This window comes from Chinchilla lanigera, unplaced genomic scaffold, assembly GCF_000276665.1.
Source record: "Chinchilla lanigera isolate Chin_1 unplaced genomic scaffold, ChiLan1.0 scaffold00014, whole genome shotgun sequence".
NCBI classification, from domain to species: domain Eukaryota; kingdom Metazoa; phylum Chordata; class Mammalia; order Rodentia; family Chinchillidae; genus Chinchilla; species Chinchilla lanigera.
Window position 1 is genome coordinate 26757099 of NW_004955415.1, and position 10608 is coordinate 26767706.

The 10608-nt window shown below is 55.1% G+C and overlaps 1 long non-coding RNA gene across 1 annotated transcript; it reads right to left on the reverse strand.

Annotated features, from left to right (window-relative positions):
- Window positions 1-8126: 8126 nt before the first annotated feature.
- LOC102011112 lies at window positions 8127-8783 on the reverse strand. The gene is made up of 3 exons (XR_260318.2): window positions 8750-8783; window positions 8538-8657; window positions 8127-8225 (listed from the first exon to the last, which is right to left on the reverse strand). It is a non-coding gene; the product is annotated as an uncharacterized LOC102011112 (long non-coding RNA).
- Between the last annotated feature and the right edge of the window lie 1825 nt (window positions 8784-10608).

Here is a 10608-nt window from a genome sequence, read left to right on the forward strand (position 1 = left end):
TCTCCATGGCAGTGAAGACCGAGTCTTTTAGAACTTCTTGTGGTGGGGTCCCCTATTCTCCTTACAGGAAGCGGATTTGACCCACACTTCAGTGCAGAGAGTGACACAGGTGACCTGGGTGCCAGCCTGGAATCCGACTGTCCCTGCAGTACTTGGCAGGAAAGGGCTGGAGAGGCCTGTGAAAGCCCTGGGGCACCACCGTGAGGAGGATGAACTTTGTTCTCCGGGGGACAGGAAGTCCATGAAAGGGGACAGGAGGGGAGGATGGTGTGGGCAGACAAGGACTTGGCCTCACCCTCGTCCTTTGATCTGTACTCAAAAGTCACCTGGTCTCTCCCTGTCCTCCAGACACAAAACAGCCACCGTTCTCTCCCTGCACAGTGCCCGGTGCAGCTGTGTCACAGCGTGGGCTGCCCTGTCCCTGTGTGTTCTTGGGTCATCAGCGACTGACTTTCCCTCCCTGTAGCATGCAAGGACCATCCAGCTACTGCTGCACCTCTGGGACAGTGCCAGGGTACAGGGCGTGCTCAGAAAACGTCTGCTGAATGAATGAGTAAGTGAGTGAGTGAGTGAGTGAATGCATTTAAAAGATGCTTCAAGGGCTGGGGATATAGCTCAGCGGCACAAGCACCTGTCTGGCAACGTCCTGAGTTTGATTCCCTGCACCAAAAAATAAAAAATAAAAAAAGATGCTTCAGCAATAGACTCACTAGAACTCACGCTATCAAAATGCAATATAGGAAGAAGGAAAGGGTAATGATGGTCTAAGATTTCTACCTGGATAGATTTTTAAAAGATAATCATAGATTTTTTTTTTTAAATGCCAGGTGTAATGGCACTCGCCTGTCGTCCTAGCACTTGGGAGGCAGAGGCAGGAGGATCACTGTGAGTTCAAGGCCAGCCTGGCCTATATAAGCACGTTCAAGGACACCCTGGACTGTGTAGTGAGATCCTGTTTCAGAAAACAAAAACAAAACAAAACGCATCACAATAATAGCAATCATCCACATGTACGGGGCCGACCTGGTACCTCAGCACTGGCAGGCAATGCTCAACAATAAGCTCGTGAGATTGCCGTGTCCACGACTCACATGTAAATTGTTCCTCTGTGCTGGGAACGAAGTCCCGTCCACTATTGTGAAACACTTAACAGTGACGGTCAACCGCAGTGTCCTCCTGTGCCCTGGACCTTAGGGTTGGCCCTTCCTTCCAACCGCACCCCTGTAACCCGTAACTGTTGCCCCTCCACCCTCCTCCTCCACACCCTGCCTGGCCTCTGGTAACCACTATACTGCACTCTGATTTTTTACGATCACCTTTAGCTTCCCTGCATAGGTGAGAACATGTGCTACTCTTTTTCTGTGTCTGACTCATTTCACCCGACATAATGTCCTTCTAGTCCATCCATATTGCTGCAAGTGGCAGCATTTCATCCTTTTCATGGCTGAGTAATATTCCCATTTTCTTTATTCATTCACTCACTGGACCCCTAGGGTGTTGATTCTATATCTTGGCTGTTGTAAAGGTACTGTGGTGAACTCACAAGTGCACATCTCCCTTCCACACACTGACCTGAGCCCTTTTAGATGTGTCCCCACAGTGGTAGGGTGGCCAGGTCACACAGTGATCCTATGTCTAGTTTTCTGAGGAAACTCTGTACTGTTTTCCTTAATGGTGGTGCTGATTTCCACACCCACCAGCCGTGTACATGTCCCTCTTTCTTTGCATCCTCTCTGGCATTTGTCTTTTTGATACCAGCCACTGTGCTGGGATGAGGCAGTAGATCCCTATGGTTGAGATTTGCGCTTGCGTGACACCCGGGGATGTTGAGCGTTTTTTCCCGTGCTTGCTGGCCATTTGCAGATCTGCTTTTGAGAAATTACCAGTTGGGTCCCTCCCCGCTTCTTCCCTGTGGAGTGTCTGAGTTCCTCACTCCTCCTGAGATTTGAGCCCCTCTCGGAGAAATGGCTGCAGGTGTGGCTCCTGGTCAGTAGGGAGTCTCTTCCCTCTGATGTTTCTTGCCGCAGCTGTACTGAAGCTACTTAATTTGATGCAGTCCCACTTGTCTATTTTTGCTTCTGTTGCCCATGCTTTTGAAGTTACATCCAAAAAATTATTTGCCCCGATCAACCTCTGGAAGTAATTCCCTTAGATTTTCCTCTAGTAGTTTCATAGTTTTTGATCTTAGATTTAATTCTGGTTTTGAGTTGATATTTTTTTGGTTTTTTGTGTTTTTTTTTTTTTTTTTTGTATTGGGTGAGAGATGAAGGTCTAATTCCTTCCTTCTGCCAATGGATTTTCCAATCTCACCAGCACCATTTACTGGAGACCCCTGTCTGTGTCCTCATTGACATTTCTGAAAAGCAGTTGCTTGCCAGTTGTGCGTGGGTGAATTTCTGGGTTCTCTGTTCCGTCCCGCTGGTCTGTGTGTCTGGTTTTAGGCCCCCGCTGAGCTGTGTCAGTTATTCCAACATGGCAGTGCGGCAGCTTTGTTCCTTTGGCTTAGGTTCACTTGGGTTACTTGGAGTATTTTGTACATGCAGATCTTAGGAGCACTTTTTTCTATTTTTGTGAAGGATGCAGCTGGCATTTTGGTAGGAATTGCATTGAGTCTGTAGATGTTTTGGTCCCAGGACAGCAGGACGGTGCTGCTTGGGAACAGGGAAGGGAGGCAAGGACTGGGCTGTGAGGGAAGTGGAACTTGGGCCCAGGAGGGCACGTGGGGAGGTGCCTAGCGGGAAGGTGCAATGCACCGGGCCAGGGCAGGGAAAGGAGGTGGAAGTGTATCTGGATCCGGGGTGGAGGAGGGGTGGCCAGGAGCAGGAGGGACTCCGTGATCCCCCGAAGCTGCCACCATTACAGACTCTGCAGACCCACCCTGTGTACAGCGCTCTCCTGGCCCCCGGTGGATGGATCCGGATCGCACTGGATGCCACCAGGTGACAACTCTGGCAGCCACCATGCAGAGGCTGCGGCGCTCACCAGGTAGCCCGCCTCCCCCAGTGCTCGGTGCTGCCAGCAGCAGGTTGATGCCCCCGGGTACCTGTCCACCCCCAGGAGGTAACAAACAAGCGGCTCCCACATGCAGAGTGTGCCCTGAGCTCCACAGGCGGCTGGCATGGTCCCTGCCCCACCCACCACTCCAGGAAATGAGGGGCATCTGGGCCAGCTGCACTCCAGGAAGAGGCCAGGCAGCAGGCCCAGAATTGCACAAAATGGACTCAGGGCTGACTGCCCAACCTGGACAGGCGCCCTTGCCTTCCTAGGAAGGCCACAAGGTCCGGAACAAGGCCATGGCCAACACCAGTGCCAGACGCTGGCGGAGCGGACAGATCCCTGAGGCCTGCACCCATGGGTGCTGCAGGAGGGGCTCCACATCCTCCGTGCTATGGGCTCCAGGACACCTGTGTCCATCCCCACCTGATGTAGACAAAGGGCTCGGGGACCAAATCCAGCGATGGAAGTGGGGAGAAAACCACTTCCCGTCCCGCATTTCCGTTGGGGTGCTATGATGTGTACCCCAGAGACTCTGAGATGGGGTTCGGTTTACAACACAAAGAACTAGACTCTGTAGTCTCCACAGCCTCTGTGCTCAGGAAAAGACGCGTCGTCATCAGGGTGTGGCTGCAAAGCGTGGCCCTGGATGAGGGGACACTGTTCGTGTCTGCAGTCGATTTTGGCTGTCAACTGCAAGGTGCTAGTAGCACCCGGTGGGGGGTGAGCACCACTAGACACTGCCCAAGGAACAGTGGCCACAGCAAGCCTCTGTGCTGTCCAGGTGTCCCACACGCTGAGATTTCAAAGCCTGGCCCCCAAGCACGGCAGAGAGAGTTATCGGTGCTTCCTTGGGGCGGGCCAGGCTGGGGGAACCAGGGCACACAGGGACTCGGGCCCTTCCTTTGCCTTGTGTGGCCTCTGGAGCTGTTCAGTGTGGGCTTCCGACTGAGCACATATATTAAAAAAAAAAAAAAAAGTAACAGCTGGGTGCAGTGGTGCATGCCTCTACAAAGTGAGAGCCTGTCCCCCCAAAACCAAGAAATAAATAAAATCTTTGTGAATGCCCTAGGTTCACTCCCCAGTATTGGGGGGGAAAAAATTTCTTAAAAAGAAGGCCAGGTGTGGTGGTGCACACCTGTAATGCCAGCACTGGGAGGCTGAAGCAGGAGGATTGCTGCAAGTTTGAGGCCAGCCTGAGCTACATAGTGAGTTCAGGGGCAGCCTGAACTATACAGCGAGACTGTCTCAAAAAAAAAAAAAAAAAAAAATTCAGGTATGGTAGTTCATGTCTGTAACTCCAGCACAGGGGAGGCTGAGGCAGGAGGATCGCTGTGAGTTCAAGGCCCTCATGAGCTACATAGTGAGTTCAAGACCAACATGAGAGCTCAGTGGCACAAGCACCTGCCTGGCAAGTGCAAGGTTCTGAGTTCAATTCCCCATACCAGAAAAATAAAAAAAAAAAAGACCAACATGAACTACATAGTGAGACCCTACCTCAAAAAACAAAAACAAAACAAAATAAGAATGAGTCAACAGTACTGCAATTATTGAATGGCTTCTCTGGACTGTGGGAGGAGGCAGCTGAGGAGAGCAGGAGGGGCCAGCCCAGCCACTAGGAATCAGGTTGAGAGTCCACACTGCCTGCCGCACCCGGCACCACCAGCGCTGTGGACCAGGTCCTTGTTTCCCACAGGGACTGTCTGGGGCGCAGGAAGGTGTGTGGCAGCACCCTGCCTTCGGTCCCCTGGATGCCAGCGCACACTCCCCAGGTGGTGATGGCCAAAAATGTCCCCGGACATTTCCAGCTTCCCCGGGGAACAACGCAGAGTCACCCTGGGAACCACCACTCTTCTCTACCTGGGAAAATCCAGCCACAGAAGCCCTGGGTCACAGACCTCACAGCCGAGTCCTCACTGGACACAGGACCCCACCGAGAGGCCAGGCCGGTGCCACGGGGCTGGCTGTGGGCTGAAACAGGACATGGAGCAGCGGGCAGGGCCGCCCCTCGACCGTCTGTGTCCTTGTGACTGGCCACAGCCACACAGTGAGCGCTGCCTCGTGAAGCCAGGACAATGGCATTCCCTGTGGCATCCCAAGACACCCTCAGCAACTGTCCTCCCCGGCTCCCTGGGCCCCCAAGTCCTTCAAAGCAGGTGCACCAGTCAGCTTTCCTGTACTGGAAGCCGCGTGAGGAGGGGAGGGAGCCAGACTCAGGTTTTAGGAGGGCTCAGTCCATGGTCAGCCCACTCCAAGATGGGAGCATCACGGCGGAAGGGCAGGAGGAGCAAAGCTGCTGAGCTCATGGTGCACAGGGAGCAGAGCAGGGGGCAGTGCCACAAGGGCTGGATACAGGACCGAAGGTCACGGCTCTGTGACCCCCCAGACACACCCAGGAATGTCCCCACCAGCGCCAGGATGGATCCCAAAGCCAGTCCGCTTGACACTGCACCCAGCTGCCCCAGCAGGCCGGCAAGGCAGTGCAGAGCCAGAGTGCTCTGTTCCTGCAAGTGCCCTGCCCGCCCAGGAGGGAGTGACTTGGCTGTCCCCAGCAGAGCAGCAGCTCCAGGAACACCCAGCTCGCTGTGTACACAGAAGCCTCCTTTGGGGCCAGGTTTCAGGCCTGGGAAGCGTCCCCACCTCAGGGTCTGTGGTCCAGTCTCAGACATCGGCACTGGGGCCTGGAGATCCGGTTTACAGATTCTCTGACGTCACAGCCGACAGTGGCAGCATCAGTCCCACCCTGTTTCAGTCCCTCAAAGCAGGCGATGAGGGGAGGGCAGTGCTTTCCTCTCAGAGGGAAAAGACAGGTGGCGCAGGCCCCAGCCTCTGAAGAAACTGCCGGCTGCCGCTTCCTGGCTGTGCGACCCCGGACAAATCACTTGGCCTCCCTGAGCCAAGAGTTGCAACAGTAGGAAAGAGAGTAACAGCACCTTCTTCCTAGTGTCATTGAAAACAAGTGAGAAGTTCTGGTCCTAGGTATAATAGCATCGCGCACATGGACACACACGCACACACACACGCGCGCGCGCAGACACATGCACGCACCGTGTTGGAAAATAAAAGCTCTTTTAAAATCTCATTTGAACGATGCTCTAGCACATCTGAACAGCGCAGACCTGCTGGTTGCATCTTGGCTTTAGCTGTTTCCCACCTGCGGTGTTTTCTGATTGATCAGAGAGAAATCCCCAGGGTCTGTGAAGGAAGCTTTTAATTGCTGCGGATGGGCCAATTTTGGGCTTAGCTGCTCAAGCATATAATTGAGAGGAGAGAGAGGGAGGGAGGGAAGGAGAGAGGACATCATTTCTGTTTTTGTTTTTTGGTTTTTGAGTCTCCCTATGTACTGCAGGCTGGCCTGAAACTCCTTGTTGTCCTCCTGCCTCAGCTTCCTGAATTCGGGGATTAGAGGCGTGTGCCCCCACACCCAGCGAGAGAGATCATTTTGAGGTCGCTTTGAGACACGTCATGTACAGCCGGTGTCTCCTGAGCTGATGTGACCTCAGATCACCCCAGCCCAACTCCCAGGGCTTTGGGGGCAGAACACCCAGGGAGTCTCCTCCTTTTCTCACAAGAGTGACCTCAGCACTCACCATGCTGTCCCCGGGGGGCTCCCGGAGCACAGTGAGGCAGGTGACCCTCTGTGTGACCCTCTGGGGGGATCTGGAGCCCAGGGGGAGCAGAGAAAGGGGGGCAGCAGGGGCCTCAGAGACAACTGGGGCGGCACCCTTGGAGAACTTGTGAGACCAGTGCGGAGCAGGCCACCCAGAGAGCTGGGCATTTAGACCCCAAGGCCCAGCGGCAGCACTGAGGCTGTCCCTGGGGTGTTGCAGCCACCGCAGGGAGCCAAGGGGCAAAGTCCTAGCAGGGGTTGGGCGCCGGCCTCCCAGGAGGACGCCCAGCACTTGCTGTTGCACCCAAAAGCAAGGCAGCCAAAATATAGTAAATCCCCAAGGACCCGAAGGATTCATGCGTAGCCAAATGGAGACAGGGTCTCACTATGTAGCCCAGACTAGCCTCAAACTTACCTCAGTCCGGCCAGGTGTGGTAGCACACACCTGTCATCCCAGCACGCAGGAAGCTGATGCATGAGTGTAAGGCCACGCTGGGCTACATAAGCAATTTCAAAGCCAGGCTGAAGGGGCTGGGGATTTAGCTCAGCGGCACAGTGCCTGCCTGGCAAGCGCAAGTTCGTGAGTTCAATCCCCAGTACCAGAAAAAAACAACAAAAAACAAAACAAAACAAAACAAAAAAAAGCCAGGCTGAACTACACAGTGGGGCCCTGTCTCAAAAGAGCAAAACCAAACCAAACCAAAAAAAAAAAAAAAGAAGCCGGGCGTTGTGGCACACACCTGTAATCCCAGCACTCAGGAGGCTGAGACAGGAGGATCGTTGCGAGTTCAAGACCAGCCTGGGCTACAAAGTGAGCTCAAGGCCAGCCTGAGCTGCATAGCGAGACCCTGTCTCAAAAAGAGCAAAAAAACCAAAAAATAAAAAAATAAAAAATAAAAAAAAGAACTAAATAACATTAGGTAATAAGTTTTTGGAAAAAATGCAAAATGGTAAAGTTCATAAAAATTAAAATAGTTACTTATCACCTTACTGAGGGAGCACATTAAACTGTTCTCCCTGGCTCAAAGAATTCCAAGACGGGGTCTTCTTAGTCACTAAGTTTCCTGGGTGTAGCTCACACTTGTAACCTTCCTGCCTCAGCTTCCTGAGTGCTGGGGTCACAGGGCCACCACAAGACTGCCAGAGAGCTGTCGAGGGAGGAGGGGAGTCAGGAAGAGCAAGGAGCAGCAGCGCACAAAGGCGAGAGGATCCTGGCACCACCCGGCGCCACCCGCTGGCAGGGCGCAGCCACCTGCCCAGAAAATCAGTTTTGCTTGGAGCCTGAAGGATGTCCTCAGGGAGACACAGGGGCCCGGCTGGGGTGGCCCTGTCCCAGGAGCCTCCTGTGCCCCAGGCTTCAGCCATATGGGTACCATCTCCTGTGCTTCTGCGGTGGCCAGCATCTTCGCAGGGCATGCAAGATCACCCAGCAACACTGCTGGCGTTTGTTTAGGTATTTATCATTTACTTACTTTGGTTTTGTTTTTTTTTTTTTGAAACAGGGATGCACTGTGTGTTTCAGGATGGTCTTGAAGTCAAGGAGATCCTCCTGCCTCAGCCTCCCAAAGGCTGAGACTACAGGCGAGCACCACTGCGCCTGGCTGCCCCAGTGTTTGAAGCCCTGTAGAGAAGCAGCCTTGGCTCAGGTGCTGTGTCCAGCTGCGGGCTGGCCAAGGACGCCAGCAGCAAAGGCAGCCTGGGCCCCACAGCCCCATTCTGATGTCTGCTTCACGTCAGCATCAGGACCAAGCTGGAATGCACAGGGATGTGGCCTCGGGGCCACACACACTGCCCCTGTTCCCGCCAGGGTCCACCCCCCGACACACACTGGCCAGTCCCTGGCTCCTAGCTACACCGTCAGCACTCCCATCCAACACCCGCAGCCTCGTCCCCTGCACACCCACAGGCATAAGCCCTGACACATTCACTTTACCTGACACACTCCTGACCCCTTGGAGAGCAGTCGGAGGGCCTGTGTTTAAATCCCTACTCCGAGGCTTGCCAGTGGTGTGGCTTTGGGCTGCTCCATCTCTCTGGTCCTCAATCGCTTCATCTGGAAAACAGGGATAATAGGAGCAGCGCCCACCTCACAGAATTACTGTGAGGATGACACTCAACATCACAGCTGGGCATGGTGACACACACCTGCGATCCTAGCACTCGGGTGGCTGAGGCAGGAGGGTTGCTGTGAGTTCCAGGTCAGCCTGGACTTCATGGAGAGACCCTGTCTCAAAACAGCAGGAAGGAAGGAAGGGAAGGAGGGAGGGAGGGAGGAAAAAGAGAGAGAGAGGGATTTTAAGACACCCACACACACACACACACACACCCCGAGCCTGAGCCAGGCCTGGCCTTTGGGATGGCCCCACGCAACAGCCCTGGCCCTGAGCCTGAGCTGGCCCTTCCTGGGAGCACCCCCTCCCCCAGAAGAGCCAGAAGCCTCGGCGCGGAGACAGCGGTGAGGAGCCTGGCTCCCGCTGCCCCACAGGGCCACGCCTCCTCCCGACTGACCGACGCCCTCGAGCCCAGGGCCCTGCACCAGTGGCTCCTGCCAGCTGGGGCACCTCAACCACCCCGACTGCTCCTCTGCCCTCCTGGCGCCTCCCACCCACCCCGGCCCGGCTCCCAGGTGCCACAAAGAGCCCTGTGTCCCCGAGAGCCGGACAAAGGCCGTTCTGTGCACTGCTCACCCCCAGCGCTGGGCCTGCACTGAGGCTGTGGGAGGCCGCGGGCTGCAGGGCGATGCAGGACAGAGTCTGGGCTGCCGCTGGCCGAGCACCCCAGTGCCCAGCTGGCTGAGCCCACAGCTCCCTGTGGCATGGGCAGTGCCCAGGCTTGGGGGTCACTGCTGGGAGCCTGGCCTCTGGCATTCAGGGGTCCCTGCCAGGCCTTGCCAAGCCCTGTACCACCAGGGGCCACCGAGGTGCCCAGGCTGAGTCCCCTTGCCACTGTGCACATGACAGAAAGTCTGCTTCCCAGTGCTGGGGGCGCGGACAGTCCCCTCCCTCTCCCTCTCTGCAGCCCTTCTCCCATGGCCACAAATAAGCCACCTGCACCCAGGGCCGCGCCCAGGCCAGCTCAGTCAGAGCGGCATTCGTGTCTCCAGCCGGGTTGGTGCAGACAGTTGTGGCCGCACACATCTCTTGTGCGCACCTGTGAGGATGACACTCAACATCACAGCTGGGCATGATGACACACACCACACAGAACTCTGGGAGGCTGAGACAGGAGGATTCCAAGTTGGAGCCCAGTCTTGGCAACTTAGCAGGACCCTGTCTCAAAATAAAAATATAAATAAATAAAATTGAAAAGGGACGGGGCTGTAGCTCGTGTGAAGGCCCCAGGTGCCTCTCCAGTGCCACTAATCAATATCCTCCTAATCTTTGGAGAGGAGACAAGGACGAGGAGGGTGGAGAGGTGGCAGACACCGCAGCACCAGTTCCAGTGACTCTGTCCCTGCAGTCCAGCCCCAAGTCCCCTGCTTCCCAGGGTGCCTTCTGCCGCCTGTCCTTGACCCCTGTGGGGCAGAACCGTGGGCATCCACTTCCCCCAAATGCAGCCAGTCAGAGGCCCCACGGGAGATTTAGGAGGAGCAAGTGAGGGACCTTCACCACTCCTGGGTCCTCTCCCTATCTAGAGGCTGAGGCAGGAGGATGGCCACAAGTTCAGTGCTGGCCTGGGCTACATATAGTGGCTTTATGGGCATATACCAAGATTATCTTCAAAAAATAAAACAAAACAAACAAACACAAAGAAAAAACCAAGAAATTATCATCAAGAGTTGCACCCTCATGATAATAATTTCACAGATGCCCAGGCAGGTCCAGAGCTCAACCCCGCAGCCCAAGCCCACCCATCCCACTAGATCCACACAAGGAGTTTCCCACTTGCAGCCACCTGCACCAGCCGTGAGGGACCCGGAACACCCAGGACAGAGCTGGGGACAGATAGCCGTGGTCCAAGTGTTGAGCACTCCCGAGGTCTCTTCCTCCGTGCTCGGCCTGCCC